Source organism: Musca autumnalis, unplaced genomic scaffold (assembly GCF_047663935.1).
Source record: "Musca autumnalis isolate F117 unplaced genomic scaffold, ASM4766393v1 scaffold_1, whole genome shotgun sequence".
In the NCBI taxonomy this organism is placed as follows: domain Eukaryota; kingdom Metazoa; phylum Arthropoda; class Insecta; order Diptera; family Muscidae; genus Musca; species Musca autumnalis.
The window spans coordinates 317,974,459-317,988,959 of NW_027411644.1; the positions used below are offsets into that span (position 1 = coordinate 317,974,459).

The 14,501-nt window shown below is 38.2% G+C and overlaps 1 protein-coding gene across 21 annotated transcripts in view; it reads left to right on the top strand.

Moving 5' to 3' along the window:
* LOC141389991 (sodium/iodide cotransporter) overlaps positions 1 to 14,501 on the top strand; it is a 459,732-nt gene that overhangs the window by 201,165 nt on the left and 244,066 nt on the right. For 8 of the 21 annotated variants that reach the window (XM_073962374.1, XM_073962370.1, XM_073962371.1 and 5 more), the window contains one exon: positions 4,306 to 4,347. The exons of 12 other annotated variants lie outside the window; for them this stretch is intronic. The gene's annotated coding sequence lies outside the window, so the exon portion shown is untranslated. Of the gene's footprint in view, positions 1 to 3,794; positions 4,121 to 4,305; positions 4,348 to 14,501 lie in introns of those variants that run through there. One more of the 21 variants, XM_073962381.1, reaches the window with a different exon arrangement.

Here is a 14,501-nt window from a genome sequence, read left to right on the forward strand (position 1 = left end):
ATGATATTTTCATAGGTTTTACCGTTTTTGAGATATAGAAGTTCAAATTGAGACAATGCACTGACTGTATAGCCTCCTTATAAAACAATGTCATTACTGTAATTTCCCAAATTAAACTTACGAGGGCGGTTCGGAAACTTCTTAGCCTATCAATGAAAGAGAATATTTAGTTTTTCAAAAATATTTTTATTTTTCAACATAATCTCCTGAAACTTCAATACACTTAGTCCAACGCTTTTCTAGCAATTCTATCACTCGATTAAAATAGTTTTCCTCAAGGTCTTCAAAATAGTGGTTTACAACTGTAATTGCATCTTCATTTGAGGTAAAAAGCTTGCCAGCAAGGATTTTTTTTAGATTTGGGAACAAGTAAAAGTTACTGGGAGCTAAATCAGGAGAATAAGGTGGGTGGTCAAGCAACTCGTACTTTAATTCGTTGATTTTAGCCATTGTTAAAACACTCTTGTGCACTGGTGCGTTGTCTTGATGAAAAATTATTTTTTTGTGTTGTAAGCCAGGACGTTTTTCTCGAATTTGTACATTTACATTTGCAATAGTATTCTGAATTTATTGTTTTACCCTTTTGCAGATAGTCAATCAATAAAATACCTTTGAAGTCCCAAAAAACCGTTGCCATAACCTTACCAGCCGATTGAATTGTTTTTGATTTCTTTGGGGCACTTCCTCCAGCTTCAGTCCATTGTTTGGATTGTTCTTTTGTCTCTGGAGTATAGTGGTGGATCCATGTCTCATCAACAGTTTTGAAACGACGCTTAAAATCCATTTTATTTCGCTTAAAACGATCCAAACAAGCTTGAGAAATGTTCATTCTTATGCGTTTTTGATCGACTGTTAACAAATGCGGCACCCATTCTTGCAGAAAGCTTTTTCATCTGTAGTTCTTCATGCAAAATTAAATGGACTCGATCATTTGAGATGGCCATGATATTAGCAATTTCACGCACTTTTATTCGTCGATCATTTAATACCATATCATGCACTTTGGCTACAATTTATGTTGTTGTTGCTGTTTTTGGACGTCCACTCAGTGTTGCCGAATTTGACGATTTACCGTCATTTTTTTATGGTCCAAAATGACGATTTTTCACGTAATCTAAAATTGCATGAAATAAAAGACGATAACTATATTTTGACCAAAATTTCACGAAAGACTTTAAGGAGTGCAATGTTCCAAACTCGATTTTATCAGCTTTTTTAATGTTTTATAGCAATTTTCAGACGGATTGGCTATATTTAGGCACATATCTGGAATACAGGTATTTTCGTAGTTCTTGCCTCATCATCAATTTCCATCATCTGAAAATTATAATTTAGGGTTGTTAATGGATGAAAATCTTCCTTGAAAAGTTTTCGAGATAAAATACTTCTTACCGATGCCCACTTTAATTGCAATTTTGTCGAATTCCGACTGTCCATCAAACAAAATGTATGTATATCGACGAACATAGACGATCACAGTGTCAAGCAAGCGACATTTGAGCTAATCTGTCATTCAACACTGGCAATGTGTACCCAGCTTTGCCTTGCTACATTTCTGCAAACTCGATAACCACAGGGAAGACTATAATCTTCTGAAACCTGTTTTTATGGCGGTATTTAAGTGAGATTGGGTTAGATTTATTTCTGTGGGTTGTATATTTTACGTTGTCAGCAACAAAGTCGCATTAAACGGTAACCCAACCTAGTTTTGGACCATGTTGAAGATTTTTGACGATTTTCCAAATTTTGTTGACGATTCGACGATTTCCGACCAAAAACTGTCGGCAACGCTGCGTCCACAACGTGGTTCATCTTCAATGCTTGTACGACCACGTTAAAATTCAGCAAGCCAATTTTTTACTGTTGCATATGAAGGAGCACTTTCACCTAACACATTCACCACATCATTATGAATTTCTTGTCCCGATAAACCTTTTTTTATGTAAATATTTAATGACAGCACGCATTTCTAATTTTTCCATTGTAAAAAAATTGCGGATGCGTCTTTTTTGAACACCTGTTTCTATATGAAGGAGTTGCCAGATCGAAACAAAATTTAACATGTGTTCATAACAGAGACGGAAGTTTCCAAAACACTTAACTTTTTTCTGTTTATACTGCGCTTTTTGTGCTAGGCTAAGAAGTTTCCGAACTGCCCTCGTATATATCTTGAAAATGTTACAACCTAGGAAAAAATAAATCATCCACCAGTGTTGATGAAGGTCCCGGAGGGGAAAAGCCTATTGATTTTGGTGATGGTCGGATAATATTCAGGTGTCGGAATGGGCAAAAAATTTATTTGGAGAAAAAGTCAACGTTTTATTTCAAAGCGAATATCTCTCCATCTGTAGGGGGTATATCAAAAGAAAGACCTGCTAATGAAAGTAGAAAATATCACCTTTACAACGATGAATAGTAGGTTACTGTAGGTGGTCAAACAACGAAGATATCGCAATAGTCCCTAATACAACCCAAATTTTAATTTTTGCGATTTTAATTATAATAACGAATATCACAGCTTTGGATGGGGAACTTCAAAAGCAAAGCCTGGCTATGAAGGTAGAATATCCCACCTTTACTATAATGCAAAGTAGGTTGGCGTAGTTGGCCAAATACCGGAGATATAGCAATAGTCGGTAATACATTCCATTTTTCATTTTTTTTCGAAATCGCGCTACAGGTCGCAATTTTGATCGGATGGTCACGAATGGGAATGGGCAAAAAATTTATTTGGAGAAAAAGTCAACGTTTTATTTCAAAGCGAATATCTCTCCATCTGTAGGGGGTATATCAAAAGAAAGACCTGCTAATGAAAGTAGAAAATATCACCTTTACAACGATGAATAGTAGGTTACTGTAGGTGGTCAAACAACGAAGATATCGCAATAGTCCCTAATACAACCCAAATTTTAATTTTTGCGATTTTAATTATAATAACGAATATCACAGCTTTGGATGGGGAACTTCAAAAGCAAAGCCTGGCTATGAAGGTAGAATATCCCACCTTTACTATAATGCAAAGTAGGTTGGCGTAGTTGGCCAAATACCGGAGATATAGCAATAGTCGGTAATACATTCCATTTTTCATTTTTTTTCGAAATCGCGCTACAGGTCGCAATTTTGATCGGATGGTCACGAAATTTTGGTTGCTTATGGGGGTCCCAGAGAGAAAGAGGCATATTATGTTTGGTGGTAGTCGGATTACATTCCCTAAAAGAAATGTTTACCAGTGAAAAGCTTATGCACAGGGGTAGTGGTGTAGGGTATCACATGGTCGGCCCGTCCCGACTATAGCCTTTGCTCACTTGTTTTTTTTTTTTGCTAAATTTTTTTGCTTTGTTCTAAAACACTTAATTTAATCCAGTAATTGTCATAGTTATTGGTAAACTGCAATAGTTCGCGTATTTTAATACTACAAACCTTGGCTTCATGGAAACTAATTTTTTTTTGTACTTTACATTTATGTATCTCTTTTTTGACAAAACCGACTGATACTTTTTTACTTGTTGATTTAATGTGTACACCGACAAACGTCCTCTGCCAAATATTATTAATTTTATAATTATTCTGGATTTTCCGGAAGCACTTAAACATTATGACAACATGGAAAATTTCTCTACAATTAAATATTTCAATGTAATTAAATAATAGTAGAAAAACTATTTTTACTACACAACAACTAATTTTATATGTATAAAAAAACAACACAGCAAAAGCTACTTATTACTTAATACGTGTTGTATTTTCAATGATGAATAGACAAACTTCTAAGAAAAATGTATCGCATGCACGACATTGCACTTGCTGTCATAACAAGAATAACACATACACGCCCACCAAATAAAATCCGCGACTATTTACTATCGCAAGTTGGGTAATTATAACTTAATTACCAGAAATCTTGACAAAGATAAAAGTTCCACTTGAAAATCCATCATCCTCGTCGCATTGCCATGACTAAGTGTTCAAGTGGCGGCATGTCTCCGGCAAGATTGCAATCTGTTGGAAATGCAAGGGCATGATTATGAGGGCTTTAGACGCAAAACTTAAAATAAAAATGAATTGTAACTACAGATTCGACTTGCTAAACGTTTGGCATAATTTAAGCGGATTACAGTTGGTTAAGTAGCGTTTGGCCTTGATTTTATTAATAATTATTTAAATGCTAAGGAACATTTTTTGAAAGTGTTTCATGATTATTTGAAATGTTTGTTGTTTCTATGATAATATAGAAATTTATTTATTTCTCTGAAATTTGTTTCAACTTTTTTACTTATGTTTTTATTTATTATTTTTTTTTTTCAGGTAATACCACCAAACTTTAATACCTACCGAAATTTTTTTGCGGTAAGTACAGCTTCTCATGAAAATATTATATATTATTTTTGTACGTTTTCTGATCAAGGCCACTATGACAATATATATGACTTGTATATTCCACTGAACTTGCCTACATTGAACTTGTGTTCTTGGCAAAAATGCAATGTTATCAGCATAAATTATGGAAATTTGTTCGCACCGAAGACATGTGTTGACAACACTAGCAAATGTTGCAATGGCAAATATCAGAAGAGACACAATGAATGAAAATTGCCAAGCAAAAGTTAATGTCACCCAAATACCCACCTACCCACACACACACATTCGTATGAGATGCGACAGCTCTACACTGCAAATAGCTAGAATTTGCCAAAAGATTCTTCACACGTACGCCATGCGAGTCGGATGATGTTGTTGTGAAAATGTCACACTGAAGACTGGTTGCTGATACTCCAATTGTTGTTGCTGTTGTTTTTGCTATTAATACTACTCTTGTTAGTTGTTGCATTTTATGATTATGACAAGTTGTACTTCATGTTGTCATCCAGTTAAAATTTTTGTCGGCAATATTCTTTTTTTGTTGCTATTGTTGTTGGTGTTTGTCTTCTTTGCGAAAAGTTGTTCCTTCGTTTCGGCTGATATTTTGCTGCTGGAAGTTCTGCACAGTGGCTAAGGAACGAACAGCAGAGACAAATCAATGGCAGAGATATACCCTCAGCCTCTGACAAAAAAAAAAAGGAGCAAACACAATATTTATGTATGTCGTTTATGAAATATATTGATTTTGTATCACGAGTTTGCTTCGAAGAGCGTGGAATCTATAGGTACCGTACTGTGGTACTATACAAAATCGTTGACATATACCATATATATATTTATAGTAAATGAACTTCTGATAGAGAACCCGAAATATTAAATTACGTTAAACTTAGTTTGGAAGAATTTATCGAAAAAGTATGAGAGTTATATTGCACATTTTTGGAACCATTATCTCAGGACGTACCCCGGAAAAAATAGTTCCATTGTAATAGGGACCATGAAAACAATCATCTGCAAAAAATTTTTTAAATAGATCCGAGACGAGTCCTCAAACTGTACTTTTCTCAAATTATTTGTGGGAGTTACCTCTAGGACGGAACAGATATCGAAACCGAACTAGTACAATGCGCAAAGTTTGGACCAAAAAGATTGCAGCCTTCGCGATTTTTCGTATCCCAACCTAATACATAACTGGATGAAATAATACGATGTGCAAAGTTTAGGTCCATCAGAAATTCCCTGCGAAATTTATCTTGCGAATTTGTCATTTTAGTTGGTGCAGTCAGGTTTTCTTGGAGCTTTTAGGCCCTTATATCAGGAGGTATGGACTTGTCCCCGAAAAAAATTACCATCGTAAAGGACAACCTGCTGCACGAAATTTCAAATCGATCCGAGGAGAGCACTTATAGTCCATATTCGATGCCGATCTATATCCGGAAATAATGCCACGTATGGACCAAACTGATTACTCACTTCGAGAGATATTCGTTCACCATTTTACTGAAAAAATTTGAACTTTTGTGGGGGTTGTAAAATTTGGTTCAAATCGCTTAAACCCTTCCAGAGTTATCGCGCGCACCAGCCAGCAGACAGACAGATGTGTCGACTTCAAATTGTCTGAAACACATTTCGTCCAAACATACCATTATTTCAGTAAAAAATCGTTAATTATGGAGCCGGCTAAATTTGTTTTACCTTTTACCGAAACAAGTTCTTAATTTTAATGAAATAATAAGTTAACCTTTCTGTCCACAGTTTTAGGAAGAAACGTTTCTCGACCAATTATACCCCAAATGCTTAAATTATGTCGGTTTCTTTATATGGTTATTTTGCAAAATTTTGGTGGAAAAGTTTTGCGATCACTGGGAAATTCAAAAGTCAACTTACAGGTATTTCTGCCAAACAAGGTAGCTAATATCTTCAGAATACCTTAAAAGGAGCTATGTATGTATGTATGTTAACGATTTTTATTGAAGAAGTTTTGTAATCACGGGGACTATCAAATGTCAATTTACATACAGTTCGGCCAACAAAAGTAGCTAAGCTCCTCATAACACCTAAAATCCGGAGGTTGTAACAGTCGTCACCAGACTCTATTTCTCCTGACCAATGCTACCAATGGATCTGACCGGGCTTGGGGGTGTTCTTATCAGAAGAAGAGTTACAATAATATTTAAGTTTTTTGTAGCAAATATTTAAGTTTTTTCCAGCAAAATTTATAAAAATGTTCTTCCAATTTCAAAGATATTTTATGTATTTTAATAAGTTTTTGGAAAACCAAATTGATCATATCCTGATAAGCAGGAAATGGAGAGGCTCATTACTCGACGTACGAACCAAAAGGGGAGCGGATGTAGGAAGTGATCACCACATTCTTATTGCAAAAATAGCTGCTATAAAGAAAGAAGCCAAGTGTTCACGGAAGTTTGATATAGATCGTCTAAAAATTAGGGAGGTTTCTACAGCCTTTGCAAACCCTTTAAGAGAAGCCCTCAGTAACATCCCCGTTGAACAACGAAGCTCATGGAGTACTGTCAGAGAAATATATCTATCATCAGCCAAGAACAACATTGGATACGCCCATAGTAAAAGAAAGCCATGGATTTCCGATGAAACTTGGGACATAATACAAAACAGGAAACTTGCTAAAGAAGCGATAAATGCTGCAAAAACGAGGAATGCTAGGATGGAAAAAAGTAACCAATACAATAGATTGAACCGCGATGTAAAGAGAAGTGCCCGCACAGATAAACGGAAATGCATCGATCGTATTGCAACAGAAGCCCAGCGAGCAAGTGAAACGAATCGTAGCCGTGACTTATATAAAGCCACAAAGCTTTTGTCAAATCGACCATTCACATCTGTTAAGCCTATCAGGGATGACGATGGTACACTGATCACGGCAAAAAGCAGGCAAATTGCGGTACGGAAGAACTTTTACACAGAATTGCTATCAAACGGAGCGGATAATGATGTCGAGTTTCAATGTAACTGCCATACACACGTTGAAAACCCAAATATGGAAACCGACTTTCCCTCCATAAGTGAGATAGCTGAAGCTATAACAGCTTTAAAAAATAACAAGACAGCTGGCGTTGATAATATAGCTGCAGAGTTGATAAAAGTTGACCCTTTAATGAGCGCAAAGCTCCTATACCCTATAATTACAAACTTCAGGGAAAATGGTACTTTAGACGATGAAATTAAAGAAGGTGTAATAGTAAAGTTGCCAAAAAAGGGTGATTTGTCAAGATGCTCAAACTGGAGAGGTATAACAATATTATGCACCATCAATAAAGTTATAACCTATATAATAAACAAACGAATCAACTTATCATACCCTGAGCTGTGTCGAGCAGAACAAGCTGGCTTCCGCCCCCACAAATCGTGCGTTGATCATATCAATAGTCTTCGCATAATAGTTGAACAAAGTGTCGAATGTCGGTCGCCGTTATACCTAATTTTCATCAGGCAATATGGGCTGCAATGCGGTGCAAAGGTTTTCCCGAGAAAATCATAGAACTTGTTAGGCACCTGTACAACGGAGCAAACTGCCGCATATTGCATGAAGGAGTTCTTAGTGATAAGGTTTTCATCAAAGTAGGAGTAAGGCAAGGCTGCATATTATCCCCAACACTATTCAACATAGTCCTAGATGTTGTTATGAACCAAGCACTTCCTGCAAGATCTTGACTATGCTGACGATATCTGTCTACTTGCGCACACATATGATGATATGGCTCGCAAACTCAAATCAATAGCTACAATTGCCGCCAATGCCGGACTTCATATAAACATTGAAAAAACAAAAGCAATGCGACTAAATACAACGAACAATCGTCCATTTCTTCTAAACGGAAAACCGCTGGAAAATGTGCAATATTTTATATATCTAGGTAGCACTATTACAAACACCGGTGGAAGCGCTGACGATATCGAGAACCGTATAAAAAAGGCACAGCAAGCTTTTGGACAACTCAAGAACATTTGGACATCAACATCTCTTTCCATTCAAACCAAGATACGTATTTACAACTCAAACGTAACTTCAGTTCTTTTGTACGGTTGTGAAACATGGAACGCGGCGCCTCAGCTCATACAGCGACTACAAAGCTTCAGCAATCGCTGCCTAAGACGCTTGCTAAGAATTTACTGGCCCAACACAATACCAAACAACAGGCTATGGGAGCTAACGAGTCAAACGCCAATCTATATAAATATAATGGAACGGAAATGGAAGTGGATAGGGCATACACTGCGGAAGGATGCTGGTGATATAACAAGACAAGCCATTGAATGGAATCCACAGGGAAGTCGGAGAAGAGGACGCCCAGCACACACCTGGAGGCGACAAATTAAAAAAGATGTTGAAAGAAGCGGTGTTACATGGAGTGAAATAAAATTATTAGCATTAGATAGAAATAGATTTCATAATTTTGTTCTGGCCCTATGCTCCTTATAGGAGTTTAAAGGAATAAATATAAATATAATAAGTTTTTGTCAGCTCGATAACCAGATATCGAATGAATGAATCAAAATTTTCTATTCTATCCAAAACTTTTTCCTGACACTCAAAAACAAATTCAAAGCATTCCTTATTTTAGAAATACTTTTCTAGAGAAGTATTTTTGGTACCAAGTAGTCACAAGGTTCCGTTATGTGGGGCTATACCAAAAAACGGCCTTATGTTGAAAATTTTTTGGTGGATATGTTTTGTAACGACAGGGAACCTCAAATATAAAACTACAGAAAGTTCTATCAAAAAATGTAGCTTATATAGTCAAAATACGTAAAATCGGGAGGTACTTTTATATGGGGCCTATAAAACAATGGATCTATATTGACAATTTTTGTTGGAGAAGTTTTGTGACCACTGTGATCTTAAATGTAAATTTATAACTAGATATGGAAAAATGCAGCAAAGTCCTTTAAACAAAATCCGGGTGCTACAATTATGTGGGAGCCCATACCAAAACGTGGACCGATATTCGAAATTGACTTGCCTATGGAAAAATTCACTAGATTACAAAAATAGAGCATTATTGTAGATGCTAGAGATATTCAATCTTTTGCAAGAACATCAAAATTTTCAGCGGTGGCAAATTTCCTCAGTACAATGCTGGCTTACATTTCTCCAAGTTTCAGGTTTCCAGCTCTATCCGTTCACCCAAATCCAAGTAGTAGTAAATGTGTACCATTTAGTACTTTTCATACTACTATAAGTATGAATTTCCAAAACCATTTCCTTATATCAACACCACTTCCCAACCTTGATTCCCATACCAAATTTCAAGATTCTAGCTATATCGGTTAAAAATATATAATTGGTACCAAATTTAGTAATTTTTATACCCTCAGCCTTTAGGCTAAAGAGGGTATTTACACTTTGATACGACCAAAAATGTGCCTCATCGAAATAATGGTTTTAGACCCCAAGTATGTTTGTACGATATCCGTTTCAGACAATTTTGAGTAGATCTAGCAATGTCCGTCCGTCTGTCTGTCTGTCTGTCTGTCGGTCTGTCTGGCTGGCTGGTGCGCACGATAACTCTCGAACGGATCAATCGATTCGGTTCAAATTTTGGGTATCGAAATATTTTGTCCAGATTCGATTTAAGTTCGAAGATGGGCCATATAGGTCCACTCCTTCAGGTACCTCCCCCACAAATGTTTAAAAATTGTCGCAAAACTTGTGCGCACGATAACTCTTGTAGGGAATAACCGATTTGGTCCATACTTTGCACATCGTGTTAATTCTTCCAAACTTAGATTAGGTTCCAATATGGACACAATCGGTCCACTCCTTCGGGTACCTCCCACACAAAATTTCGGAAAAGTTCAGTTTAGGACCTGGTCTCGAATCGCTTTGATTTTTGTTTACGCAAGTTGTATTCGCTGTCCTCTATACGACGCTGTAAGTTTCATTAGGGGCAAGTCCATACTTCCTGAGAAAATAGCCTGAAAGTTACAAAAAACCCTATGACACCGTGTGTAGTGGTTGGAGCGCAAGATAACTCTCGAACGGATCTGCCGATTCGATCCAAAATTTGGCTTTCGTAATATTTTGTCCAAACTTAGTTCAAGTTCAAAGATGGATTATATCGGTCCACTCCTTCCGGTACCTCCCCCACAGAAGTTCGAAAATGTTCGCAAAATGTGTGCGTACGATTACTCTTAAAGGGAGTAACCGATTTGGTCCATACTTTGCACATTATGAAATTTCTACCAGACTTAGATGAGGTTCCAATATGGACTCAATCGGTAAACTCCTTCGAGTACCTCCCACACAAAATTTCGGAAAAGTTCAGTTTAGGACCTGCTCTCGAATCGCCTTGGCTTTTGTTGTACCATCTTGTATTCACTGTCCCCTATACGAAGGTACAAGTTTCCTCAGGGGCAAGTCCATACTTCCTGAAAAAATGGCCTGAAAGTTGAAAAACAAACCCTATGACACCATGTTTATGGGTGGAAGCGCAAGATAATTCTCGAACGGAAATGCCGGTTCCGGCCAAAATTTGGCCTTCGTAATATTGTTTCCAAACTTAGTTTAAGTTCGTAGATAAGCCGTATCGGTCCACTCCTCCAGGTACCTACCCCACAAAAGTTCAAAAATATTCGGAAAAACTGTGCGCACGATAACTCTTGATGGGAGTGGCCGATTTGGTCCATACTTTACACATTCTCATAATATCTACCAGATATAGATCAGGTTCGAATATGGACTATATTTGTCCACTCCATTCCGTACCTCCCACACAAAATTTTGGATAAGTTCACTTTAAGACCTGCTATTGAATCACTTTCCTTTTTGTTGAAGCAACTTACATTCGCTGCCTCAATTACGATGGTAAAAGTTGTTTCAAGGGCAAGTCCATACTTCTTCAAAAACAGCCCGAAGGGTGTAAAAACCCCCTATGGCAACCCCATGACCTATGTCGGTCCATTCCTTTAAGTACCTTTTCAGCAAAATTTCGGTTCATACGAGACCAAAATTTTGAAACCCCCTAAATACATAAGTTTTTTGTGAAAAAAGTGTTTCAATTTGCACAGGCTGAGGGTATATCTCTGTCGGCAAAGCCGACTGATACTTTTTTACTTGTTCGTACACTTATAGTTCGAATTTCGAAAAAAAAACCTTTACACATCTCCTTCTAAGTCTCCGTCAATGACATACTTACTTACTTAGCTGGCCCATTACAGAACATTTGTTCCATATACCGAACTAAGAAAAGATCTCCAATTCTCCCTGTTTCCAATTCGTTTCTGGAATACCGCGCCTTGTCATCTCTTCATCCACTTGTTTGCGCCATATATTCTTTGGCCTGCCAATTCTGCGTTCACCGCCATGTGGCTCGAATTTATACGCCTTTTTAGCGGGTTCATCATCGTTAATTCTTATTATATGGCCTAGTCAACTCAATCGCTGCATCTCGATACGTTTAACAATATTGATGTCGTTGTATAGCAGATAGAGCTCATGGTTCATGCGACGTCGATATTCACCGTCAACGCAGATTGGTCCGTAGATCTTTCGAAGAAATTTTCTTTCAAACACACCAAGCACTGCCATGTCTGCTTGCGCAAGTACCCAGGCTTCGGAGCCATACATCAGCACGGGTAGTATCAGTGTTTTGTAGAGCGTTATTTTTGCTTGACTAGATGTGGCTTCGTTTTTAAACTGCTTACTTAAACCAAAGTAGCATCTGTTGGCCAATACAATTCTTCTTTTTATTTCACAACTGATGTCGTTTCTTGTGTTTACGGAGGTGCCGAGGTAGACGAAGTCTTTTACTACCTCAAAATTATAGGAACCAACATCCACAGTAGGTCCGATCTCAATGGACGCATTGCGCGTCGACACCATCAACTTGGTCTTCTCACCGTTTAGCGCCGGACCCACTTTAGCAGATTCTCCTTCGATTCTCCTTCGAAAGGTATCGGTTACTTCTTTTACTGATCGTCCCATGATGTCTATATCATCAGCAAGAGCAAGTAACATGTGGATATTGGTGTAGATTGTGCCACTTCTTTTAACGTTTGCCTCACACGAAATTCTGTCTCCTTGCCTGAAACCTTTTTGGAACAAAACTCTTCTGAGAGGTTCCTTCCTATTTTTGGTACAAAACTCTTCTGAGACGTTCTTTCCTATTTTAACTGAAGATCTTGTGTCAGTTAGAGTCATTTTACAAAGCCGAATGGGATTTGCGGGGATACCAAATAAAGACATGGCTTGGAATACCTTTGAACGTAGCGGGCTGTCGAAGGCTGCTTTATAATCGACAAAAAAGTGGTAGGTGTCGATCTGCATCTCTTGGGTCTTCTCCAGGATTTGCCGCAGGGTAAATATCTGGTCAATGGTGGACTTGCCAGGTATAAAGCCGCATTGGTATGTTCCAATTATTTCGTTGACCATGGACTTAAGTCGTTCGCACAATATCCCTGACACTGTTTTGAAGGCGATAGGGAGAAGACTTATGTCCCTATAGTTGGAGCATAAAGTCTTATCTCCTTTCTTATGGACGGGACACAGGATGCTCAGGTTCCAATCGTCGGGTACGCGTTCTTCCTGCCAGATGGAGCTAACTAGCTGATGCATACACCTTATCAGCATGTCGCCTCCGGTTTTAAACAGCTCGGCTGGTAGGTCATCAGCTTCTGCTGCCTTATTATTCTTCAGCCGGTTTATTGCTGTCTTTACCTCATCTTGGCCGGGTGGTATACATTCAATACCATCTTCTTGTCGACTTCGCTACTATTGGATACCAACAGTTTGGAAAAATGCTCTTTCCATATCCTTAGCACACTATCTGTATCAGTTACCAGATTACCTTGCTGGTCTCTACAGGAGGATGTGCCAGTTCCAAAGCCATCAGTTTGATGTTTTACTCTTTGGTAGAACTTCCGGACTTCATTCTGGCTACTGTACATCTCGATTTTTTCACACTCCCGCCTTTCCATTTCTCTCCTTTTTTGCAAAAAGACGTTTCTCCTCTCTCCTTTTCTCCTGATACATCTCTCGTGCGCTACGTGTTGCTACTGATTGTAGAGCAGTCGTGTGCACGGGCATCCACTGCTTACCGATGTCCAACTTCCGTGTTGTATCTTTTCGTGCTTTATTTGCAACGGGTACGTACCTTTGCTGCAACAAGGTAGTGGTCCGAATCTATATTTGCTCCTCGGAACGAACGCACATCCATCACGCTCGATGAATGTCTTCCATCTATCACAACATGGTCAATTTGATTATTTGTTCTTTGATATGGAGACAGCCTGGTGCCCTTATGAATATCGAGATGCTTAAATCTGACACTGTTAACTACCATGTTTTTTTGCAGCTGCAAAGTCTATCAGTCTATATATGAATTTACCGACTGGTGGGCCAATGATATTCTCCTTTCTAATTTTGGCATTAAAATCGCCTAGAACAATTTTAATGTATGGGCAGGGCAACGGTCATAAGTTTCTTCTAAGCGTTCGTAGAATATATGTATCTTTGGTCTGTTCGTCCTTGTCTTCGGTTGGAGCATGAGCGCAGATAGAGCTAATGTTGAAGAATTTTGCTTTTATCCGTATTGTAGCAAGTCTTTCATTCACTGGGGAGAGGCTGGAGTTCAGATGTTTTAACCTCCGACCAACTACAAAACCGTGTTGTGACGTTTTTCCCAATCCATCGTATTTCCTGTATGGCTGTAATACCGGCCTTGTACTTTTCAAGTACATCTGCCAGCGAGTAAACTGCACCTTCTGTATAAAGAGTGCGAACATTCCAGGTGCAGATTCGCAGATCATGGTCTTTGCGGGGGTCGTCCACTTTAGAGGGGTTTGTTTTCCTTTTCTTTCGTTTTTTTCATAGTAGGCTGCTTTTTTCTAAGGGAGGGTTAATAACCCATCGCCCAAACCCAAGTGTTTAACGTTCTTATGGATGAACGTGCGGCACATGTTAGCTCACTACCTTTAACAGATGGTAAAGACAGCTCCCCTAGTGACACCACGGGGAGGTCAATGTCCACTTGAGACGTTCACCCACTACACTTCGATAGTAATTCAAATTCCAAAGTTCAGGATTTCAGCGCTATCCGCTCATCCATATCCAAATTGCACCAAGTAGAGTACCATTTAGTACTTTTCATAATCCGTAAAAC